The 22,244-nt window shown below is 40.5% G+C and overlaps 1 long non-coding RNA gene across 1 annotated transcript in view; it reads right to left on the reverse strand.

Annotated features, from left to right (window-relative positions):
* LOC134519842 (uncharacterized) overlaps positions 1–22,244 on the reverse strand; it is an 84,822-nt gene that overhangs the window by 27,206 nt on the left and 35,372 nt on the right. Inside the window, exon 3 of the long non-coding RNA XR_010072313.1 lies at positions 4,671–4,718. This is a non-coding gene — a long non-coding RNA (uncharacterized LOC134519842). The remainder of the gene's footprint in view (positions 1–4,670; positions 4,719–22,244) is intronic.

Below are 22,244 nucleotides of genomic sequence, written 5' to 3' on the forward strand. Positions count from 1 at the left end.
TCTATCAGACACCTGGCAGGGGTTAGACCCTTACATGTTATCATTAGAGATCATCATAGTTTTCCTAGAGGAAAACTTCATCAACAGCAAGACATGAAGCGAACCGCAAGATAGCGTGTACTCAGTGAACATTGGGAGACTGAAGATACTGTTCACAGGGACTCTGCCTGGACCCTTGGCACATCTCCAGGGACTCCTGCACTCAGGATCCAAGGAACATTTTTAGTGCTTTCAAGATGTGCTGTTTGGAGATAGACTTCCATGAAACTGAACCAAAGGTACTGAAGATCTTAATCTAACTGAGCTCAAGCTCTGCAGCAGAGAGCTTGGAACTTTCTGAAACCCCAGTTTTAATGGTGTCTTTTTGGGTGGCCATGTGCTTTGCCATGGGAGCAGGGCTGGATTCTGGGAGTCCTCTCTGGAGCAGTGGACATCTTGGCGGAGCCAGCTGGTCTGAGGCTCAGCACACTCTCAGTCCCACCATGAAGCCTTCTGCAGAAGTGTGCTATAAGAGAAGGACAGGACTAAGAACACAACCACCAGCCACAGAAACAGACCTGTTCTTCAGCAGCAAGGATCATGAGATGCAAGTCCAGGTTTGCTAGTACCCAATTTTAATCATTCTGCAATCACTTTTTCAATGGGTACACAACTTCAAAACTTTTGTTCCTGTTTGACTTATAAAAACGGCGCAAATTTTATGTTGTTGTTTTTGTTTGGTTTTTTTTTTTTTTTAAGGAGCTTTTTGCAAACTAGAAATCATGTGTTTTCAGCTGTGGCAGTTGCAGACTAATCCAACCGCTGATGGCTACAATATTACCTTCTTTTTTTGCACTCATTTTGTTGTCTCTAGCTGGTACTTCTCGTTGTATTGTTCAATTTGTAACAGGACTACCCTTCAACTTATTTGCATACAGGGCTAGTCACAATAGGGCCCTGTTTCATAATTGTGTTGAGGTAATGCCCAAGGCTCTCAGCAAGAAATAATAATAAATGACATGACACAACTGTGCTGAGTCACACCTTTTTAAAGCCCAGCTCTTTTTGAGGGACACAAGAGCATAGACAAAAAAAGCCACAGGCGGCAAAGAGCCCCTTCTGAAAACGGCTCCTGGTAACTCATTCAAGTCAGTGGTCATAAAGAACAATAGCACAGCTGTTAGATAAATGGGATGCTTACAACTGCACACAGAAAACCTAAAAATTTCAGCAACAAACCCATTAGCCTTTACTACAGGAGTGGTATGGGACCTGCTGTTTCAGTAATGCTCTGCTGGGTCACATAAAACCTGTAGAGAAAGCGCAGAGAGGTCTGGCATCCATCCATTCCTCCATCTGTCTGAGGGCAGCTGGGAAACTGCCCCATCAGTCCTCAGACTCAGGGATGCTCTAACGCTGCAGCCAGTGCCAACATATGAGAAATGTTACATGACCAACATGTTCACAAGCCTCAGTTTGCAACAAATGCCTTATATCATCTCTCATTAACAATTAAAATAAGAGCTCTATTTTTTACAGCTGTTTCAATCAGCCCTGCTCCTAGGATATATGTTCCCAAAATAGCAAAATCACAGATCATCAGCACCACTTCTGGATCACCTCATCAGCCTATGACCTTACCCAGCACAATCCTTTTTACCAGGAATTTGAAAATTGTTTTCTACCACTTTCCAGTGCCATCAATAACCCATGGCTCTATGCAAGACAGTGGAGAGCATATTCTGAATAATACACGCTGTATATTAAAATCACAGCAGTAAGGACACATCAGAACATAAAGCAAAGACATCTTGAGCCTGGAACTGCTGTTTTTTCCTAGGGTTTTGTTTTGGGTAAGGTTTGTTTGTTTGTTTTTTCTTGCACTAGATAGTCCTCCTAATTTGTTATGACTTAAAAAAAACCCAAACAACCTAGGAATGAAGGAATTAGATTAATTCCTTCCACTGAGTTAATTTCCATGATCTAATATTCCCCTCATGTTCCAACACAGCTCTGTTCTCTGCTGACGTCAGGGCTGAGGAAGACTCTTAGAAGGCAGTTTCGATTCAAGGGCAAGGCAGACCAGAGACCGCTTAGTTCCCCAGACGAAGTATATTCAGTTTAGTGTGCTTGTAGGCGAGCCAGAAACTGTAATGAGAACATTTAGGAAACCAAGTCCCCTTGGATATAGATGATCAATAATGTTCTCAACAAAGCTGAAAACAGTTCAGAACATGGTGTCTCACCAACTTGTACTGTAATGTTTTAGTGTAGTTACTGTGGATCTCATTTCTGGCAATATCTTGAAACAGCAATCAATACTTGCCCTTCGTACGCTTTCCCTGCCATTTATTCTGTTATCCAGCCAGTGGCAACAGCAATCATTTAAGATCAACTAAGCACTGATAAGTTGCTAATGATGAGTATCTACTGTATGGGAAACCAGGATCAAGACCCTTCCATGCTGGATACTACAGAAGAAAAGACGCCCAGATACCCATCGCTATAGCATCTGAGGAAATTTTGCATAAAATGAGTAGCAACAGGAAAATCACCGGTGGACTTCCTCCCCTCTCATCCTGCAAATAAAAACTTTACCACAAGGATGGTAGACACTAAAAAGAAATGGACTATCTATCAAACGGGCTGAGCTCGTACGGAGGAAAGCAGAGAGGCAAATATTTTAACAATATGGGGATTAGGGTTTTGTGTCGGCAAGGTAAAAAAAGGTTGATTTTGTGGGACTGACTCCTGGTATGTGCTCCTGTTGTTTTTGTCTTGGTCTGTGTTTGATGTTTGCCAAAAATGTCAGTGTGTGAGATGTAAGATTTTGTTTTATGTCCATATATTACAAAGGAAGTAAAGCAAACCAATCCATCAATCCAGCGGCTGATGTTTAACCTCCTTTCTCCCTTAGACTTGCGTATGTCTGCTTCTCCTGTGCTTCCGAGAAACCGTGAACTGTCTCATCCCCAGGAAATACAACAAACCTTAAATTGCAGAAGCAAAAAGCCTTATGGAGCATTTGGGAAATGCTCTGAACAACACTGCCCATCTCCTGCGGCAAAAGATTGCAGCGGAGACAGACGCAGTACTGGTGGAAACGACTGGCAGAGGGATCTTGCAAAATACACACGACTGTAGAACCCAATATGACTGTTTCTCTGACTGGGGGAGCTGAACACAGGAACGCACAGAAAAAAGCACTGCAATGTGCTGGATGTGCCGGCATTACTGAACACTGAGTAGTTGCAGGAACGGGGCATATGCAGCAAGAGGAAAACAAACATATCATCTGAAATAATGAAGCTAAGTTAGATACATGTTGACTGCTTTCAAGTAACTGCTAGGCATTCGTAAAAAGCAATGCCATCCTTGTGCCTAAACCCAGTCCAAGTTTGTGTTTTTCAGATCCTTCTTCACTGAGACCTCAAAAGAACTTCAAAATGAAAACATCTGCATGGTGGAAGGTGGAAGATTTGGACTGAGCAGAGCAGCTTTGCCTAGAAGCTGAGGACAAGGAAAGGACTCAGACAGACTATCACTGCTGAAATCGGAATTAGCCAGGACACAGCAATAATGATCAGCCAGCGGCTGGATTTGTATACCTTTTTAAGAGGGTAACTTATTACACTATGATTCATCTAGGTAGCAAACTTGTAAACAAACTCTAGACCTTGCCTACACTTGATTTCTTGGCCCCAGGTTTCCCACCTCAGTGGCTTGGCTCCATCAGCGGGAGCAGCACTGGCGGAGCTAACAGGGATAAGGCCCCCAGGATGGTGACAACCTTCACCAAGCGACCGCTTCCACCCGCCAGGAACAGGACAAGGCACCCTGCGATTCCCCTCCGCACTCGCAGCCTGCGGGCCAGGTGGCACGGCACAGGCTGCCGCAGGCGCATCCAGGAGGAGCTCTGAGAAACATCCCTGCCATCCTGCCTTCTCCCCGGCTCTAACACAAAGCAGGAAAGGGAGGATCGAGCTGCATGATGGTGGTTCAGGTCGCCTCCCATGCCACCCCCAGCCTAGGGAGCAGCAGCCTGAGGGCAGCAGGGAGCCAAAGGTGTTTCTCACTTCCCTGGGGGAGAAGGAGTGAAGGGAGAAAGGTGTTGGGCTCTCCCTTCTCTCCCCTTGCACTCCCACAGGTCCCCTGCCAGAGGGCATGGTCTGCAAAGCCCACGCACAAGCTCCTTGCACCCTCTTAGTCTCCAAAGCAGAGTTGTGTCAGACTTGCCCACAAAAAAGGGTGCAAAATCTGTTTCCTGGGCTCCTCTGGGACATGTGCAGCCCCGGCCCCCAGCAGAAGACGAACCTGAACTGTGAAAACTGAAAACAGAGAATCGCTCTCTGCAGCAACATGGTCTGAGCCACGTGAATTTTGTCTGTGTGATTTCCTTCAGCTTATCATCTGATCTCTAGCCCACAGTCAAACCGAACCTTAAGGGTTACAGGTGAGGGAACGAAAAGTGCTTTTGTTCTCCCTTTGCATCCCTCCTCCTTCCCACCTCCCAGCCTCCTCCCTCACCTGAATCAATCCAAAGTTACAGAAGTAGAATCACAAATTAAAGTGCGAAAAATAGGGAATATGGAAAAAGCCTGTCATAAAATGAGGTTACTCATACCATCATGAGGAAGCAGGGTGATTATACACACTTTACACAGAACGATAGAAACAATAGGATTACTCACACAATCTCAAGCTCTAATGAGGCGCATCAGTTACACTCCCACAGCAACCTGGAGAAAGAAGGAGAGTAAAATCTGTTGGTTTAGCCTAATAAGGACTTTATGAGAGAGCTGCAGTTAACATGTTGTACTTACGGCATGCCACAAGCTTGCTAGGGACTGCAGTCCAAGGTTTCTATACGTGCTCACCAGCCCGATGGAGAGAGGAGAGTATAGACATGGCTATTCCTCTAGCCATCTCCAACTCCAGTATCATCCTTCATATAATCGATTGAGGACAAGAAGGTAGGTACAAAATCAAGAGGAAGCTCACCTGCAGTTATATTGAAACTTTGAAGAATACACCTTATAATTTATTTTAAACAATTGGTGGCACACTAAAAAGCCATTCATGTAAGGAAAGAGGACCAGGACAGATCTTCTTTTCAATGAGACCTCTTGAAAGAGCAAGCGCTGGATTGACTTGACTTGTTTGTGACTATGAAGGCAGTATCTGTAAATGGTACCGATGAAAGAAAACACACCATCTGAAATGATACATTTGTAAAATTTTGTAAGACTCATTCTTGTAAATAGATTATGTACTACTCGCCAGATTTCCCTCCTGGATGGACTCTTTTGTGTGAAATTTAGAAAACTACTGGGAATCTCCCAGGCACAATTCATCTCGTTCTATCAGGTGAACCGTCCTCTCCTCGCCCAGCAGGTGTGCAGGAGCCCCAGGCAGCTGCACTGCAGGTGCCCACAGCAGCTTGACATGGATCCATCCCACTTTTCTCGGGAGCTGAGCTTCCTTCACAACTCCTTTTGCACACTTGTTTGAGCCTTCAGATAACCACAATACTTAAGTACGTGCTCAAAATCTCCCTCTCCCTGACAAGGAATTACATGTGTGTCTAAAAGCTTTCCAGCACAGAGATGATTTCCCACCTCAGACGCACACACCCCATGGGAAAGTCCAAGGCTTCAAAATCTGTAATCCTTGATTTTGCGTGAGGTTGACTTAATTTAAAATCAATGGTTCACATCAGACTTAAAACAATGCTTCACTGCAGCTTCATACCATTTTGATATTTCTGTCAAAATGAAGAAGATAAATCTAAAATGTAAGCATAAAAATAAAACATAAAGTGAACACCATGCATTTTAATTGTGTTGAAATAAAACAAAATTTTTCAGGGAGATGTTGGTGAAAACATTGTGTTCTGTGAAATTTATATTTGTGTTGAATCAGCACTTTCTAAGTGCTCATCCAGCTCAAGACTTTGTATGCTTTTTACATCTATTCCTTTTCAGCATAAAAGCTTCCTCAATGCTTCTGATGGCGCCATGATAACTTCTTTGTAGCATTTCTATTTAAAATTCCCTTGACTTACATTGAAAAAATAATCACGTAGCTTGCTTTTTTTTCTCCTTGCCATTAGAGCACTATCATCTTCATAAGAAAGCTGCTTTTTATCTGCTTGGAGCTCTAATCTCAATGAAAATTAGGCAGAAGATGCCTCAGTTTGCCTTTCCCCTCCCTTGAGTGCCTGAGCTTTCCAAATGCATAACTGGAACACGGACATCAACCCAAACTTTTTGCAACAACCCGTTGGTGTTTCTGGTTATTATCATACCTGATGTTACAATACACCCTCTTTTAGGAAAAGCAGTGTTTAATTGACCAAACAAGAAAAACAAATGCCTCCCCAAGGCAAAAATTCCATGAACTGTTTGGATGTTTTCTATGAAGTTAACAAGCAATTCTGTCAGTATTTGAAAGCCTTAGACACAGTTTTTTGAATGGAGTGAAGTAAAGAAGAGACAGCTTGAATAGGATTTTACAGTTTCAACATGCTTAAGGACATTCCAGGCTAAATTATTACTTGTTTTAAAACATTACTCATAAACAAATGAAGTTTTTAAGATAGTCTTTATACTCAAATTAAAATAAATCTTAAGTTATATCAGTACAACTAGAATAACAGAAGAATAATATGATTGTCTTCTAGACTTACAGGGATGGGTGACAGGCCATGCTCTTGAAACCTTCTTTTTAAGGTATTTACATTTAATGTGACCCTGCAATTAGACTGCATGTGGAAACACCGAGAGCAGCTTTATGGACTTTTGGGGTCTTGTTGCAGCTGCAGAGATATAATCCACAGGTGATCCAAATACAGGAAAGGAAAAGGATTCATTTTTTTAATACCAACATCATTTACTGACTTCATGCTGACATAATGTAGGTGAACATAAGGCTATTGAGAGGAAGACTAATTCTTGCTCTTCCCGACCAAATTTAAAACATGAAACCAGCATTTTCACTGTCAGGAAATTAAAAAAACAAAACAAAACAAAAACAACAAAAAAACCCCAACTCTTCAACTTCCATGGTTTTGGGATAGCAAAACCCCTGGCAAACTGGAACTCAGATTCCAAAACCACTGAATTCTTGAGGATGTCTCAGCACTGTCCTTAGGATCAATGAATCAAAGACATGCCACTATCTCATGCAAGTTCCCTGGGTTTTTTAACTTGGTGTTCCCCCTAAGGGGGAGCATTCCAGGAAGGGTGTTGTTCTTTACCTAGAAACATGATACAGTGGGCCTGGAAGGGAGAGATACCTGACTGGGACAGGTTTTGGTTACCCAAGAGCTGATGTTTTTCCCATCACGTCTGAGATGATCTATAAGTGCTCTGATGTGCATGATTATCTGAAAACTGAATGCTTAATACACACAGTCAAAATGAGGCGTATAGGTGTGATTTTAAGTTGATCGAAAACAGAGAATAACGTTCCTAACTCAGGAGTTTGCTGTGGAAATGCAGATCATATTTAGACCATAATCAGAAAATAAATATGGAACAATAATCCATGTTGCCTAATCTGTACCGTGCCAGGCAGAGTTAATTCTAATGAATTGAGTTATTTTGAATTCTGATTTCCCTAGGACATTTTAATTATTTCACTTTATCTATTACATTTAAAGTCTAAGATTTTAAATTGGCAAATTCTACCAAGAAGTAGTTATGGCATGAGCTTTAGTCACATAAACTCCTGGATACTTTGGACGCCTGCAATGCAACCAGCTGTGATTATAGTTTTTAATAACATGGGAATTGCCGTAACCCATTGTGTGCGTAACCTGTTGTGAACAGCCCAAAGATGACTATCTCCATTTCAACCAAAGCACAAGCCTTTCAACCCTTCCCTACTGACAATGTGTCCTGTTTGCCTGAACTGTAGGCTGAGAAAAGAACTTCTTGGTCTGTAGACAGATAACCAATAAGCCAGCTGAATCTTCATTTTGGAGAAGCTACTGAACATATTTCCTTAGAAGATGATCAGTTTAATCAACATTCCTTTAAATTGCCTGGGTTCAAACCTCCAGACCTGAAAACCACATTGTCTTCCTTGACTGCACCTGAGTAACTTAGATTTCTCAATACTGCTCATCTTTGTCAGAGAGCTAGAAAATCTAGTGCTCTCATCTGGGTTTTGGTTTTGAACAAAATAAAAATTTGAGGTCAAGTTTTGCCCTAAACCTTGTTCACGTGCATACGAGTCCATGCTTCTGCATGGATTCAACTTGGAGGAGGAAATGGTCTTCATAAATTGGAACAGAATTCAGGGGGTGAAAGACTACTCACATTAAAGCCAAGAAAACATTCCTGCACAACTCTTAAGCAGTGAACTCATAATAACATCCTGAATATAGAAAAAAGCAACCTTGAATAATTTGGATTTCCAATTATTGGTCACTAACTAGAAATTAGTAACACTATCAAAATGCCATTCGGTTTTCCATGAAAGATTGGTATATTTGGGAAAAATATTTAATTTGGATTAAGGGCAATGAAGAATTGTGTTATTTACTAACCCAACTATACAAAAGTGCAAAATGTTTTTAAGCATTCACAGAACAAATTTTAGTTCAAAGTATTGTGTATCAGAAAATTCAAAGCCAAAACTGTTTTGCTCATAATTTTCCTCTTTATAAGCATCAGGCAAACCAAATGAAGAAACTTAATCCTATGCAACCTGTATGACCAATTATATAACCTGAGCTGGCACAGGTATGCAAACAAATGAAGAAAAGAAAGGAAAAGCTAATAATTTGAACCAAATGCAATTGATTATTGAATACTTAACCCCAACAATACCAAGAGACTCTTCTGCTCTCTTTGTAATAGATCGTAAATTTTGTGCTTTGATTAGTGATGGGTTTGTCCCACGTGATTTGGAGTATTCTCAAGGTGAGTGTTTCTGGCTTCAGAATTTTATGATATAAAAACAAGAAACGTTTGCAAAATCTCCAATCTGATCCAACCTTGAGTTCAGATCACATCTTCCAGAGGCTGTGTGTGTTCAAACCTACAGATCAAGTTTTCAGCTATGATTTATATGCAATTAGAAAAGAAGTAAGTGAAAAAATGTTCTGTAAACTAGCTGCATGAGGTTTCCCAACCCAGATTGCAGGCATTTAAGGGCAAACCCACTTCATCAATACGGCAAATCTTTTGAAAAGGAGAAAAAAGAGAGTGTTGCTGTGTCACGGGCAGGATGTTGAACAAAGATGTTTTAGTGGTGATAGTGGTATATATCTCTCACCATATCTATTTAGTAGTTATGCTTAGGTAGCAATAAAAATGAAGGATGGATGATTATTGATTATGGGATGAAGCCCAGACTGGTGTCTGAATGGTTAGCAATCTGAACTACGTAGACTGCTGGACGCTTATCTGTGGTGTAGAGCACAAGCTAAGAGTTTAATGGAAGGAGTTATTATAAATAGCATCTCTCCTGCTTTATCTCAGGCTGAATAAGTGCAGCCACCAGAGGAAACCAGTATTATATCCCAACTGAAAACAATGCTAAGATTATGCCTAGGTAAATGTTGTGAGTTACCTGAGGTACCCTTTAAAGAATTCTTAGCTCTTGCAGTTCCAGCTTATTTGGCATTTATAATAAAACTTGACATACAAAAAAAAGTTATAATTCATTCTCATATCTCATTTTAATAGAAAATAATTGCCATTGAATCTGCATTCCATTCTTTCCAAATTCTCTCTCTATTGCTTTCCACTGCATCAGGAAGATTTTACTCTTGCTGCCTTCAGATTCAAAGATACTTGGGACACACTTTTGAGAAGTACCTTGCTTAGTTTTGCTATAGCATCTACTACACAAAGCAGTTCCTAGGCATTTCTTCTTTACTTAATTAAGATGCGTATGTATCGCTATCAAAGGATTTCTTAGGTCTATGCGCAAATTCTAACTGGGGCATCTCTACGCTTCCATGGTTCCACTAACACCTTGAGAGATACATGAAGGAAAAACAGATACTTCTCCAGGTGCGTAGAAACATAACTGTGCCTCTTAAATAATATCTGAGATCTTTAAACACTATTTAAACTGTATATTGGTCAGAGTGTAGCCTACAGAAAATTATTATGAATTTAAGAAAAAAAAGTCATGATATCATTTCTGCACCCTGAAATGTCTTGGAAAACCTCTCTTCATGTCTCCCTTTTTTACCTGAGCATTGAGTATATAGAGGAGTTTTCAAAGGCTCAACAAAGGACATGTTTATTAATAATACAGACTTCTTAGGCTTATGGAGAAAGTTACGGGCATTTAGTTAACTACATCATTATGAATAAGCACTCAGAAGATGAAAGCGTTAATGCAGTCTTCATATAACAGTGCTGCTGGCTTACGACTGGATATTCATCCAAGGTGTTTTACTTGCCAAGGGCCAAACTCATGTCTAAAGACACACTTCAATCTTATCCAACAGCAACACACAAATAAATAATGTGTCTCAGAGTAATATAAAGTGAAAATGAATACCATAACCGGCTGCATATTCCTCCCCCCGCTCACGCTTTAATTGTGCAATCAATAGTAAAATGTCTAAATCAATAATTTTGACATCGTGAGCTCAAAGCCAACACCAGCGGAGGAAGTTCTGCAGGCTGTGCAGTGCCAGAGCTGCATTTTCCTAATAGTTGTGTCTTGCCTTGAGTCCATCAATCTGTAGATCTGCACATCTGAAGAGAAAATCCACAGGACTTTACCCATGAAACTATATCCCTTTCCTACTCCTTTGGATTCAATCTGCTTTTCTGTCTTGACTTTAATTCCTTTACAGGGGATGAACATGCTCAAGGAAAAAAACTCCAAACCTCACAAAGGTACTTCAATCTAGAAATCATTCAAACAGAGCAGGGTTCTCAGGGCTTTTTCGGCACAGCGCTCTTGCCTTTCCCTATGCTAAAACTGTTTCCAAACACAAACCACTGAAATGGCTTGTCAATTAATGCCTTTGCGAGGGAGAGAAGCCGAGTCTGTATAAACTGAGCTAGGTGAGGATGGGGCGAAGCAAAGGGCCGAGATGTCGGTCCCTGCTCCACCAGCATCCCCTGGCTGGGCTGTAAATCCATCCCATGCTCTGCAGTCCATGGGAGGGGAGAGGCTGCAGCCCCCACGCAGCCGTCGCACCAGCCCCGGTGGATCGAGCAGCTCTTTTGTCGAGCACAACGTGAGTCAGACTGCTGCTGAAGGAAATCATTTTGTTTACAGCAATGGGAAGGGAATTGCCAGAGCAATTAAAATAATTTCTTGTTTCATAATACAAGCCATACCAAGAATGGCTGTTAGCTGTATTTCAGTCTCAGGTACTTAAAAACAAACAAACAATCAATCAGAAAAAGCAGGTTCTAATTTCACAGAGGACTGTTAGTAAAAAGCAATCTTTATTTAATGTCCTCAAATCTTAGATGCTGCTGTGCCTGGCAGGCACCCAGTCCACATTCCTGTTACTGAGGAGCACTCCCTTCCCAGCTAGCCAGAGGCAGTGGGTGGACCAGGCTATGTCCAGGGGTTGCTGTCCTATGCTGCCTACCTGAGGTTCTACCAGTTGCTGAAGGCTGTAAAGCCATGAGTTGTGCACGTATAGGTGGAGGATGAGAGGAGAGGTGAAACATGAACCTGTCACTCACTTCTTCTTACCAAGGCAGTTGTTGGCAAGGTGGTCTCAGACCTCTGGTGGGACACACAGACATGCTGTAGGTCCTCAGGGCCAGCCTGACTCCAGTAAGGTGCACCCATTTCATGGTTTGTCCACGGGTTTCACCAGTAAACACAAGATTCGTAATAATGATGTCTCAGATAAGGCCTGATTGGCCCAAAAAGGGGAGATTTTGTTTGTTTTGTTTCAGTTTTTTGAATTTTCTAACTGTGTGTCTGCATGCCAGAGCCAAAGTCCAAATACATTCCACCAGCTGTCAGAACTGGTCAAGTCCAGAAATAATACCGAGATACTGATATGATCCATCATAGATAATATTTCTCAAGACCCAAATGTTTACAGGGAACTTTCCAAGCAATTCATCGGGAAGGAATAATAATCTCTCTCTTTCTTGCACACACAGACAAATGTACAGTTCCGCAGAGGAATTCTGAAGAGCCATGTTAAATAATGTATGAGCTGCTCATGGACATTTTGCAGCAGGAAAAAGTGAAATCCACAGTGTTACATATTTCACTGTGAGTTGCTTGGTCGGTCCCATTGTTTGCTAGCTGTTAAGAGAAGTAAAGCCATCTCCCCAAGCACCCTCCAATGCACCTGGGGTTAAATAAGGAGAAATATGATATCCTTTGGGATGGAGGAGGCACAGCATGAAGATACATTCACCCTTGCAGATTACTAAACTGATCTTTTTCACCTGCAATTCTGAGTAAACATACAGGTAGCTTTTGTTGTGGTTGTTTTAAAGTAACTGGTAACGGTTGATAGAAGTGCTGATAATTAACATTCATCAGTTGCAGAGGATTGTGATGGATTCTCCATCACTGGAAATACTTAAATCACAATTGAGTACTTTTTTTTCCAAGACTCACTGCAATTCAAACAAGAATCAATTCAAGGAAGTCTTGAGATCTGTGTTACTACAGGAAACCTAAACAGATGATCACAATGGCCTTTTGCTATGATTATTTGTATCATCAAGGCTTCATGGGTCAAGACTACCCTACCTTGGGCACAATGTCGGAAGCAAAAGTTGGTCCGTATCCGAAGGGTTTTTCAGTATAAGACTGAGATAAGAAACAACAGAGGGATACAGGAAAATAGGGCAAACTGAACTACACAATAATACCACGGCATAATTCTGAATCTGTAAATGCATTTAAGACACCATGATCCTCTGAAGGCTCAGCAAGTTTCAAATATTCTATTAATACAATATATCAATATAAATTTCCTAATGTTTTTGGAAATTTCCTTTCTGGAAAAAAAAAAGAGTTAACTGAGACAATGCAAAGCTATTAAATAGTAACTTTCCAATTAATACATACAGGAAGGTAAATCTGGTAAATCCTATGAAGGCTTTCCTTCAGTTTAGACTGGCTGTATCAACCAAACATTTCAGACATCAGCGGAAGAAAAGTAACTGCTTTTTTCCTTTGAACCAACGCAGCCTGACACCAGAACTGTGTTAGATCTCACACTCTAGGTAGGGCCAAGTCTGGACAACACTTGCAACAAATATCCATTGCCTGCAGAAAATAGTGTACATAAATGTCAGTGGTGTCACGGCACTGGCTAGAGCAGGGAGCGGCCCCTGACAGATGTATTACTGGAGACCTGTCTCTTTGGTCTTCTTAAGGAATCCGTATCATTCTTCGTCTTTTTCTGAGAAGACTTTAGCCACAATGGAAGATTGCTAATGACTACTATACCTGCATTACTTATGTGCCGTTAGGTTAATTATAACAAATCCCACAAATACAACGTCCCTATGAATCTGCAGAATATAGTTTATATCCATCCTAAAGAAGATGAAATCAAATCAGATGTTAGCTTATGTTCTCAGATGTAAATTATGTAGCAGGATTTCAATTTAACTACCAAAATATTAGATATAACTGAATTAAAAAAAAATAAAATAGTTAAAATGAAACATATCCTCCAGTATTATTTTTTATTTATAAATCATTATGCAACTATGAATCCCTGGAACTAGTTTTAATTGATTAATATTGCATAAGATCTGTATTAAATCTCTTTTTTAGAGATGATCTGCATTTTAAAATGGACTATAACTCTATAATGCAGGCTTATTTATAATAAATATTTAAGCAGACATATATCTTTAGAAATTAAATATCATTAATGGCAATGGAAAGGACACAGCTTGTGAAATATATTTGGAAATCTCTTTTCCATATGGTAAAAACATCAGAGGAAAGATGGTGATGATACCCAGCTTAGAACATTGCAGCCTGAATCCCAGTGTTTTAGAAAGAAGATTAATAGCATTACTGTCTAGTTAGTTTTTTAGAGACCAGCAGGAGTGGTGTTGCACCTGTTACCCTGCAACTGAGGCAAATGCAGGAATTACGCAGAGTTTCCCCAGCATCCAGCTCCCCACCTGTTAAAAGACAACTGGAGGTGTTTGTTGCTGCTCCTCCGAGTCTGGCACGCGCATCTCCAACACGCAAGAGCCTGGATTTCCTCAGCTCTGGGTGCAGTCTGAGGTTTACCTATTTGACTGTGCGGGTGTGCTAAGGGAGAAGTTAACTTGTTAAAAGACACATCCATAGCTTGTGTTCCAGGTTCGGAAAGCGTGTGGGGAACATTTAATTCATCTCTTTATTTCCCATTGCAGATCTGACTGTGTTTCTAAGTGCTGTTGGAGCCCTACGCCCTTTTGTAGCTCTCAGAGTACAAATTCGCTTCATAATAAAAAGGGCAATTAACAAATTGCAAAAGAAATATTCCATCATGGGAAATACAATTCTACATGTACGTTATAGAAAAAAGGAACAGAAATCTGATCTTGACTGGGGTCATTTAAGTTAATAACACTATTTCCATACATAGAATTAATTACTGGCTTCATATAGTTGCTGGATTGGTGCCTACAACCCAAGGAAAGATTTAAATTGGAAGGAGTGGTGAGAAGAAAGAGTAATAGAGAGAAAAAGAAACACTGTATTTCTTCCTCAAAAATTTGTTGGTTTCCTTCATTTCTTCTTCCTTTTTTCTTTCCCTCCTGTATTTAGGTTTTTCTCCCTATAGTCACCAATCTAATCCACTATTTTAGTAACTCCTATCTCTAAAGTATGGAATTTTCTTTCTACTTACACCTACCAAATGCAACAAGACAAAAAAAAAAAAGGCTTCTTTTGCCTCAAAGAGCAGCATTGCTGCGAAAAAATGACAGTGTAAAAATGAAATCCTCTCACCGAACATAACTGCTGCTTTTTGTGCACAGGATGTTTGAATTTTTTTTTTTTTTTTTTTTTTTTTGGAGAGCAGCACACTGCTTTGCTTGGTATTTGCAGGGGAGAGCTAGCGCGGCTGAAGGAGTGAGCTCAGACCTCTGCTCCGTCTTGTGACTCATTAGCAGGGCCACCCGCCCGCCTTCACAGGGTGACGTTTGCCGCTAACCCAATGAAGGCTATTGACGGTGCTGCCATCACATGGGGTAGCCAAGGGCATAGCACCACCCAGAGAAGATGCTGAAGTGGGCATGGCTCCTGCTGGCAGGGGACAAGGAGGGATCCAGGGGAGGGAGGGGATGAGCAACCTCCGAGTCACATTGCATGACACAAGACAGCGTGATCTCACCAAGCGTGTGATCCCTTTCCTCTGTGGGAAGAGGGAGGTAGGCCATGGACCTCAACACCAGTCTTCAAGCCCTGCTCTGATTTAATCTGCATTTGATGCTTGCGATGACGGACAGGATGCAAAAATCTCAACTTCCCTTGGAGACTATGATAAAACTGAGAGATCTGGCAGCCAGTCACGCAGCATTTTAACTGGTAAACCAAAGCTCTTTATATAGAAACCATTAAAGTCATAAACATGAAACTCCGCGGTACTGTTTTTACAGTCACCTTTCAGAGGGAGCAACAATCTACAGTTAAAGCTTTTTGTGAGGGGGCATTTTATGACTCCTGGACTTCAGTCTGTTTAGTTTATCCCCACAAAGGTAAAAAGCGATCTGAACATGGTCTGTAAATACCTCTGATAGCAGAGGGCTTTTTTAAACTAATGGAAAAGAGTAGAGCAAGATCCAACATCTGGCAACTATGCTAACTACATTCAGGAGCAAAGGCATGCATTCCTGACAGTCAGGATCTCCAACCAAATTACTTGCTCAAGGGTATGCCGAATTCTTTCTCAGGTGAAGCCTTGAAATTGAACCTATGTACCCTACTAACAGAAGTGAGAGGCTCAACGAAGAAACCAGTTGATAAAAATCTATGGCTTTTGTCAGGTGAGATGATCAAAACCAGTCCTTTCTGGCATTAAAACTATATGCTGAGCACTCAATTCCAGTGGGATAAAGGGAGGAGTATTTAATTTGGAAATTCTTCAATGAATTGTCTCTCTTTTACTCTCTCTTTCTCAAAACATGCCCATTCAGGAAGAAACATGATATGGCCACAGTGTTCATACAAAGCCTTAGCGTTCACTAGGTGCAAATTCCTATTCTTCTGTTCTCCAGAACAGTTAGATGTTGTTAAGGCTCCACACTTTTAGAGAATATCCAAGTCAGAGCAAAAAAAAAAATAATTAGAAAGACTAATTAGTCAACATTTGTGAAAACATCTGATATTGGGTAAAAATAGCCCAGGTCAATGGCGAAGTGTTCATTTTACCTGTCCTCTCACAGGTAAGCTCGCTGACTTTTGAGGTCATGTGCAAATACCTGTGGTGTGAACCTCAGACTCTCATAAACGAGTTCCACAATTCGTCTAGAAATGTCATTCCTGAGATATTTCAAACTTCTGGGAGCACTCTGAAAAGCCCTGGAATTAAAACTATTTTCATCACATGCCATTAGAAATAGCCACGTTTTCTTAATGTCAGAGATGCAGTGCAGAACATGGTTTAATTTTTCTCCAGGTTGCTATGACTGCTTGCACCTCCATAACAAACAACACACTACCCTTTTCAATGTTTTAGGTTTGTGTACTGGATGTTTTATACAATAGTCTCCCGTGCTCTAAAAGAGTCCAACGTTATCTCACATATGAGTTACATGTGTGTTGGGGTAAATGATTTATGCTAGAATTATCCGTCTATAAAGATATCTAGGCTGTATTATATAGATTACAGCAAGCAACTGGTATTCCTACATCATGATGACGGATTCATTTAGAAAGCAGATGTAATAAAGTGTTAGTTGGGATAACAAGAAGCTGCTGTAAGCGTGACCAGAAATTGTCTCGCATGTGGGTTGGGAACCTGGGATTGGCAATCTGGAAGGGATAGCATATAAACTGAATCTGCCTTGCCCTGCTCTTCTCCATCAGCCTTTTGCCATTTTGGGATCTGACATCTTTGGGAATGGATAAAAATTGCAGTGAAACTGCTACCAACAAGAGGACTTTGGGCGAGTGCTTGCAGTCTAGTTGCATTAGAGGCTGTAATCCTCCACCTGGCAAGGAATTACACCACTGCTGTTTTCATTTTTGCAAGCTGCTCTTCCCGCAGCTGTACCTGGTGCTGGGGAGGACACACATCCATACATGCAAAAAGGCTTCCATTGGCTTTCTTCCAAAGAGCACTCATTCACCAAGCAGCCCATATACCTGGGCAGAAGGTTTCAGCCAGCCCAAGCCCATAGTTTATTCCACTTCAGACGGCAAATTATGAGAACCACAGTCAGCATTCCTAGCAGCAGCTCAGCGCTAAGCCTCACATTCACTGTCCTGCAGGATGGAGTGCTAATTATTCATATGGGATAATAGCTTTCATGTGAAGTAATACATTGACTCTCCTCCAAAATCTAGCTTGGAATTTAAAAGATTATGAACCGTGCCAAGAAAACTACTCCAGGGCAAAACAACCCTGAATCTTCAAGTTTAGACAAGGGCCTTACTATAAACAAACAAAAGTGTGATATTGTTTAAATTGGTCTTTGAAATTGTCAGTGGGAGATCCTTTTTTTTTTTTTTTCATGAAACCCTCCAAACAGGTGGGGAACTTTTACCTTCATATTGTAAAGTTGACTTCCAAATATTACCTAGGGAGCATTTCATGAAACAGGTTGTCATATATGCTTGCTGTTACACAGGTATTGAAACAATCACTCAAGCTCTTTTTTGTAATTACCACTTAAGGATGTCGTTGAGACCAAAGAGACTTGGCCCCAGGGAACTCCGAATATCATTCAATCTTTCACTGGGTTGTCTTTGAGCAAACCATTCCTTTGGCCACCAAAGCCAAGCTCTCACTCTGTGAGGACAAATAATTTTAACATAGTGTGTATTCTTCCCTCATGCTCTCTGTCTTCATAACAGGGATTTAAGGAACAGTTTGTTCACACCAAAAGCTCAAGAAAACTCTCTTTGCACAAGTCTGCCATGCAGGAAACTCCTGATGCTCACACCTGAGGTTCTCAAGCACATGGCACTACAGCCACCAAAACAAACTGCAGAGTGTATCTATATATATGTATTTGTATATATATACATATATAAAAAAGATACAGAGGTTGCTGAATTTTGTGGTTGTGTGTAGGTGAAAAACAGACTGAGAAAGGAAGGAACAAAATAAAGGAACAAAATAAAGGAACAAAACAACTTTTCCCATAAGACTGCCCCAGTCCTGGCCTTGCCACATCATTTTAGCAGTGACAGATGCTCCACTGAGGCTGTTCAAATTCCCTGTTCTAGAAGGAGTTTGTGAGGGAGCAGCAGGTTTGATGGAAAACACCAACAAATTTTATACTGGCTGCTGCATTGGATTTTTGACTTGTTTCACTGGGGAGCTTCAGCAGACATATTTTCCTACAAAAAAAAAATCCAAATAGGAGCTTTCAATATGATTTCACTTTGGAAGAATAACCAAAATTACAAATTTTTATAGGATATATTCTTTCCTTACCATAATCATAAAATATATTTTCAAAATGCATTCTTTCAGAAAAAAATGGTATTTTTGTTGTTATGTCATTTTCCTTTTGTCTGTAACTTTAAACTTGGCTGTTTATGTTTTGCAAGCCAAATTAAATTTTAAAAATAGGAACTGAAATTTAAAAAATGGACAAAAGACCCTTTTTCAAAAACACTGCTTTGTAGGAAACTGTGGAGTGAAAAATTTGCAATTTCTGAATTTTCTGTGGAATTGCAATTCCGAGTTCGGAAAGCATACCTTCTTCACCTGGGATGGACAAACTGATGTTATCAGGGAACTCTGGTGAACTGAATCGACTTTGAACTGATGACATAGTGTCATGTTCTCTAAATGCATGTGTGAATTGACATCATAACTGGTTTCCAGTTCAGACCTTCCTGGGATCTCCTGTTCCGTTTTGCACTCGTAACTGGGAGAAGTTCAGAGATACCTCCACAATCAAAATGATTTGCAATCACTACTCAGCTCCTTTGAAAAGACAAGCTTTCCCGCGATACTCCTGTGTCTCACTGGCTCAGAATGCCTCCTCTACGGGCATCTGCAAATAACAAGCAAGTGAAATGATGCCGCAGTCTAGAAAATATCACCTCCTTGTCACAGAAGGATTCCCCAAGGTGTCAGCGTCTCCACCTTTAGCTGGTTTTCTGATAAAGTTGCAGCCATTTGTAAGTTCTAATATGCTGAATTTGACAATTTACAGTTCGGCTACGATATTTGCTTGCTTTAAGATAACATGTGCTTTAACTGTATAACCTTGTCCTGAGATTACTCAGACATTTCTCCAGTATAAACAGTAACTTCAATAAGCGTTTTTTTTACTTCATCACTTACAAGAAGCAAAGACAATATTCTCAGGCCTCGCTGGTTTCAACTTAAGATCAAGACATGCAAACCACAAAATAACTCTCTCAATCCCACAAATATTTATATATTAATTGTATGAAATTGTATGGAGGCTGCCGCACTGACATCGACAAGACTGCTCATGTGTCAAGCACGTGTGCATGCTTTTGTAGGACAGAGAGGCACAAGTAATTTGATTTCCAAATATGTTCAATGCATGTAACTCTCACTGACGTCAACATCTCTGTCTGTTAGTGTTGCTAACCATCAGGCTACTTGTGCAGGTGCCAGTCTAAAAATTTGAAAGTCTTGACCCAAAAAGTTAAGTTAATTTTAAGTTGAAGCTGGGATTTTGCATGAAAGTTACACCCCTATATACTGCTACACTGACCCGGAAAGGCAGCATTCTGCACTGTGGAAGCTAATATGCCCCCTCTCTCTACCTCTCTTTGTTTACTAGAAATTAGAAACTGGTGATGGGGAATTATCTCACACCTCATCACAATTTCACGTGGGAGCTGCCTCCTGCTGTGAGTGAACTCAGAGTTCAGTAACAACAACTGACTGCTAGCTTTGCCAAAGAAGAAAAGTAGGCATTCTCTAAATTATTCCCTTCAGTCAGATGCGCTATATCATTGGAGATGTAGCAGCTTAACACAAAGCATTTATTACTATACATCTACATTTACCGCTGATGTGATGTAGTCAAAGACACAATGACTTTCTTTCCTTGTCTCCCTTAGTTAAAAATACTGGGAAAGGGAGTCATTTCTACCTATATATATCATGATCCTCCTTGAATGTGAATATGATCACGTGTCTGTGTGTGTGTGTGTGTGTGCACGTGCACACATGTGGGTATAAACTACATAACCGTAAGTACAAGGATATTTTGATTCGGGCCCTCAGATGATATAAAATGTGAATACTTTATTGGACACAATGAAACTTTAGCCTTGCAGAAAACGTGTGTAGAGTTTTTCTGTTTCTAAAAAATTAACAGTAATAATAATTGCCAAAAGGTGTATCTCAACAACGAGACAAAGTTTTCCAAAGAAAGGGCCGTTCACATGCAGAAGTAGGCAGGTCGGCTGGTGCCTGTTTCTATAAGGTGCATTACCAGGGAAGAGACGAGGTACAATTCCAGCCACAGGATGCAGAAGAATGTCAGAAGATGACCAAAACCCATCAGATCTCGCCAGCATCCAGAGTATGTGGCTAAGTCTGATGTCAGACACCATACCAGGAGAAATATGAAATTATTGTAGCTCAGAAAAATATAAAAGGCAAAATAGGAAGCTACAACCTAATGATGGGAGTGAAACAGTTCCAACACTACATTATTCTTTTGAAAGAATATTAGCAAGTGATTTTGTTCAATAGTTTCTTTAACCTTGAGTTTTCCTAAGGGAAAATATCTTTCTGTTCATGCTTACTCAAAAAGCCTGTAAGTACAAACTTCTCTTATCAGGGAAGCAGGACCTACATGTTGTATGTATGAAATCCCAAACTTGTCTGGCTTTCCTAGATACTCTGTTTGAAGACAATACCAGTTTATAAGTTTCATTGCATGTCTTAAAAAGCATCATGAAACAATCCTATATCATCTCCACTTATTTGTAAAGTAGCTTATGGGAAAGTCTTTTAGACTGATCGTTCCCAGATATCCGTGTCCAAGATTCCTCTGCTTCTCAGTGACTGCAGGTGCAAGTTTTTGCTTTATGGATGTCCAAGCCTTTTCAATTTTCCACAATCATTCATGTGTATAGGTCACTCTAGAGCATATGTGAACTTTCTTTACTTATTCACCTTTTTCTGAACCCTAGAAATACTTTCTGGACCATGAAGCGTTCACAGACAAAGAGCTGAAAACCATAGACAGAGGAAAGAGTCATAGCTTAGGAAACCTTCAATAAAAAAGTGATAAAGCCAGAGAGATTTTTTTAGGAATGAAAGTGGAGATTTTCCATATTCAAGTTTTGTGGTTTAAGAAAATTGCCTCCTTTATTATTATTTACATTAGATTAGCACCTACCTTCCACCTGACATTGGCAGAGCCAAAGAGATGATGAATTTTTCTCCTTATTTAATATAGGAGTAAATACAACCACTGTCCCGAGCATTTCACCGTCTGGAAACCAGACTTACCTCACCCTTATCTTACCCATTTTCAGAATCCAATTCATTAAGAAAATTCCCCCTGTGGACAGCAACACAGATGAATGCAAAGTGACCTTTCACACACAAAAAAAGAATCGACACTGGACTCCTTGCTTGGCTTTGGAAGGCAGAAACCCATCACTCGTAGATAACTTTTGTCTTCTCCCAGTGATGGTGGAGATGGGAAGAGAAACACTAAGTTACATTTCAGCCCTCTGGCCCTGCTTGGTGAGACTCATCAGGAAAATAACTAAAACCTACAACTATGTATTTCTAAAGATGCACTGTCTCATCATGGAGCATTTTGTGGTGGATAGCAGCCTGTAACAGACAGTTACCATGTTGTATTTACACTATGAAAGAAACATTGTGTTGTAGCTTTCTTCTTCTTTACTTCTTTCTTTTTCTCTTTCTTTTTCTCCTTCCTTCCTTCCTTCTTCTTTCCTCCCTCACTCCCTCTCTCCCTCTCTCCTTCATTTCCTTTTTTGTTATAGTCCCTTTTGCAAGATTGTAACTGGTGGCTGTGGAAAATGACCACAAGATCACTAGGATTATTAGGACGTCCTGAACAGAATACTCCAAGTAAGCAGTTAGCCTTAGCCTAAGGAATTTGTATACAAACAAAATGCATTAACTAAAATTGTCTCCA

The sequence above is a fragment of the Chroicocephalus ridibundus genome, chromosome 1 (genome assembly GCF_963924245.1).
Source record: "Chroicocephalus ridibundus chromosome 1, bChrRid1.1, whole genome shotgun sequence".
NCBI lineage: Eukaryota > Metazoa > Chordata > Aves > Charadriiformes > Laridae > Chroicocephalus > Chroicocephalus ridibundus.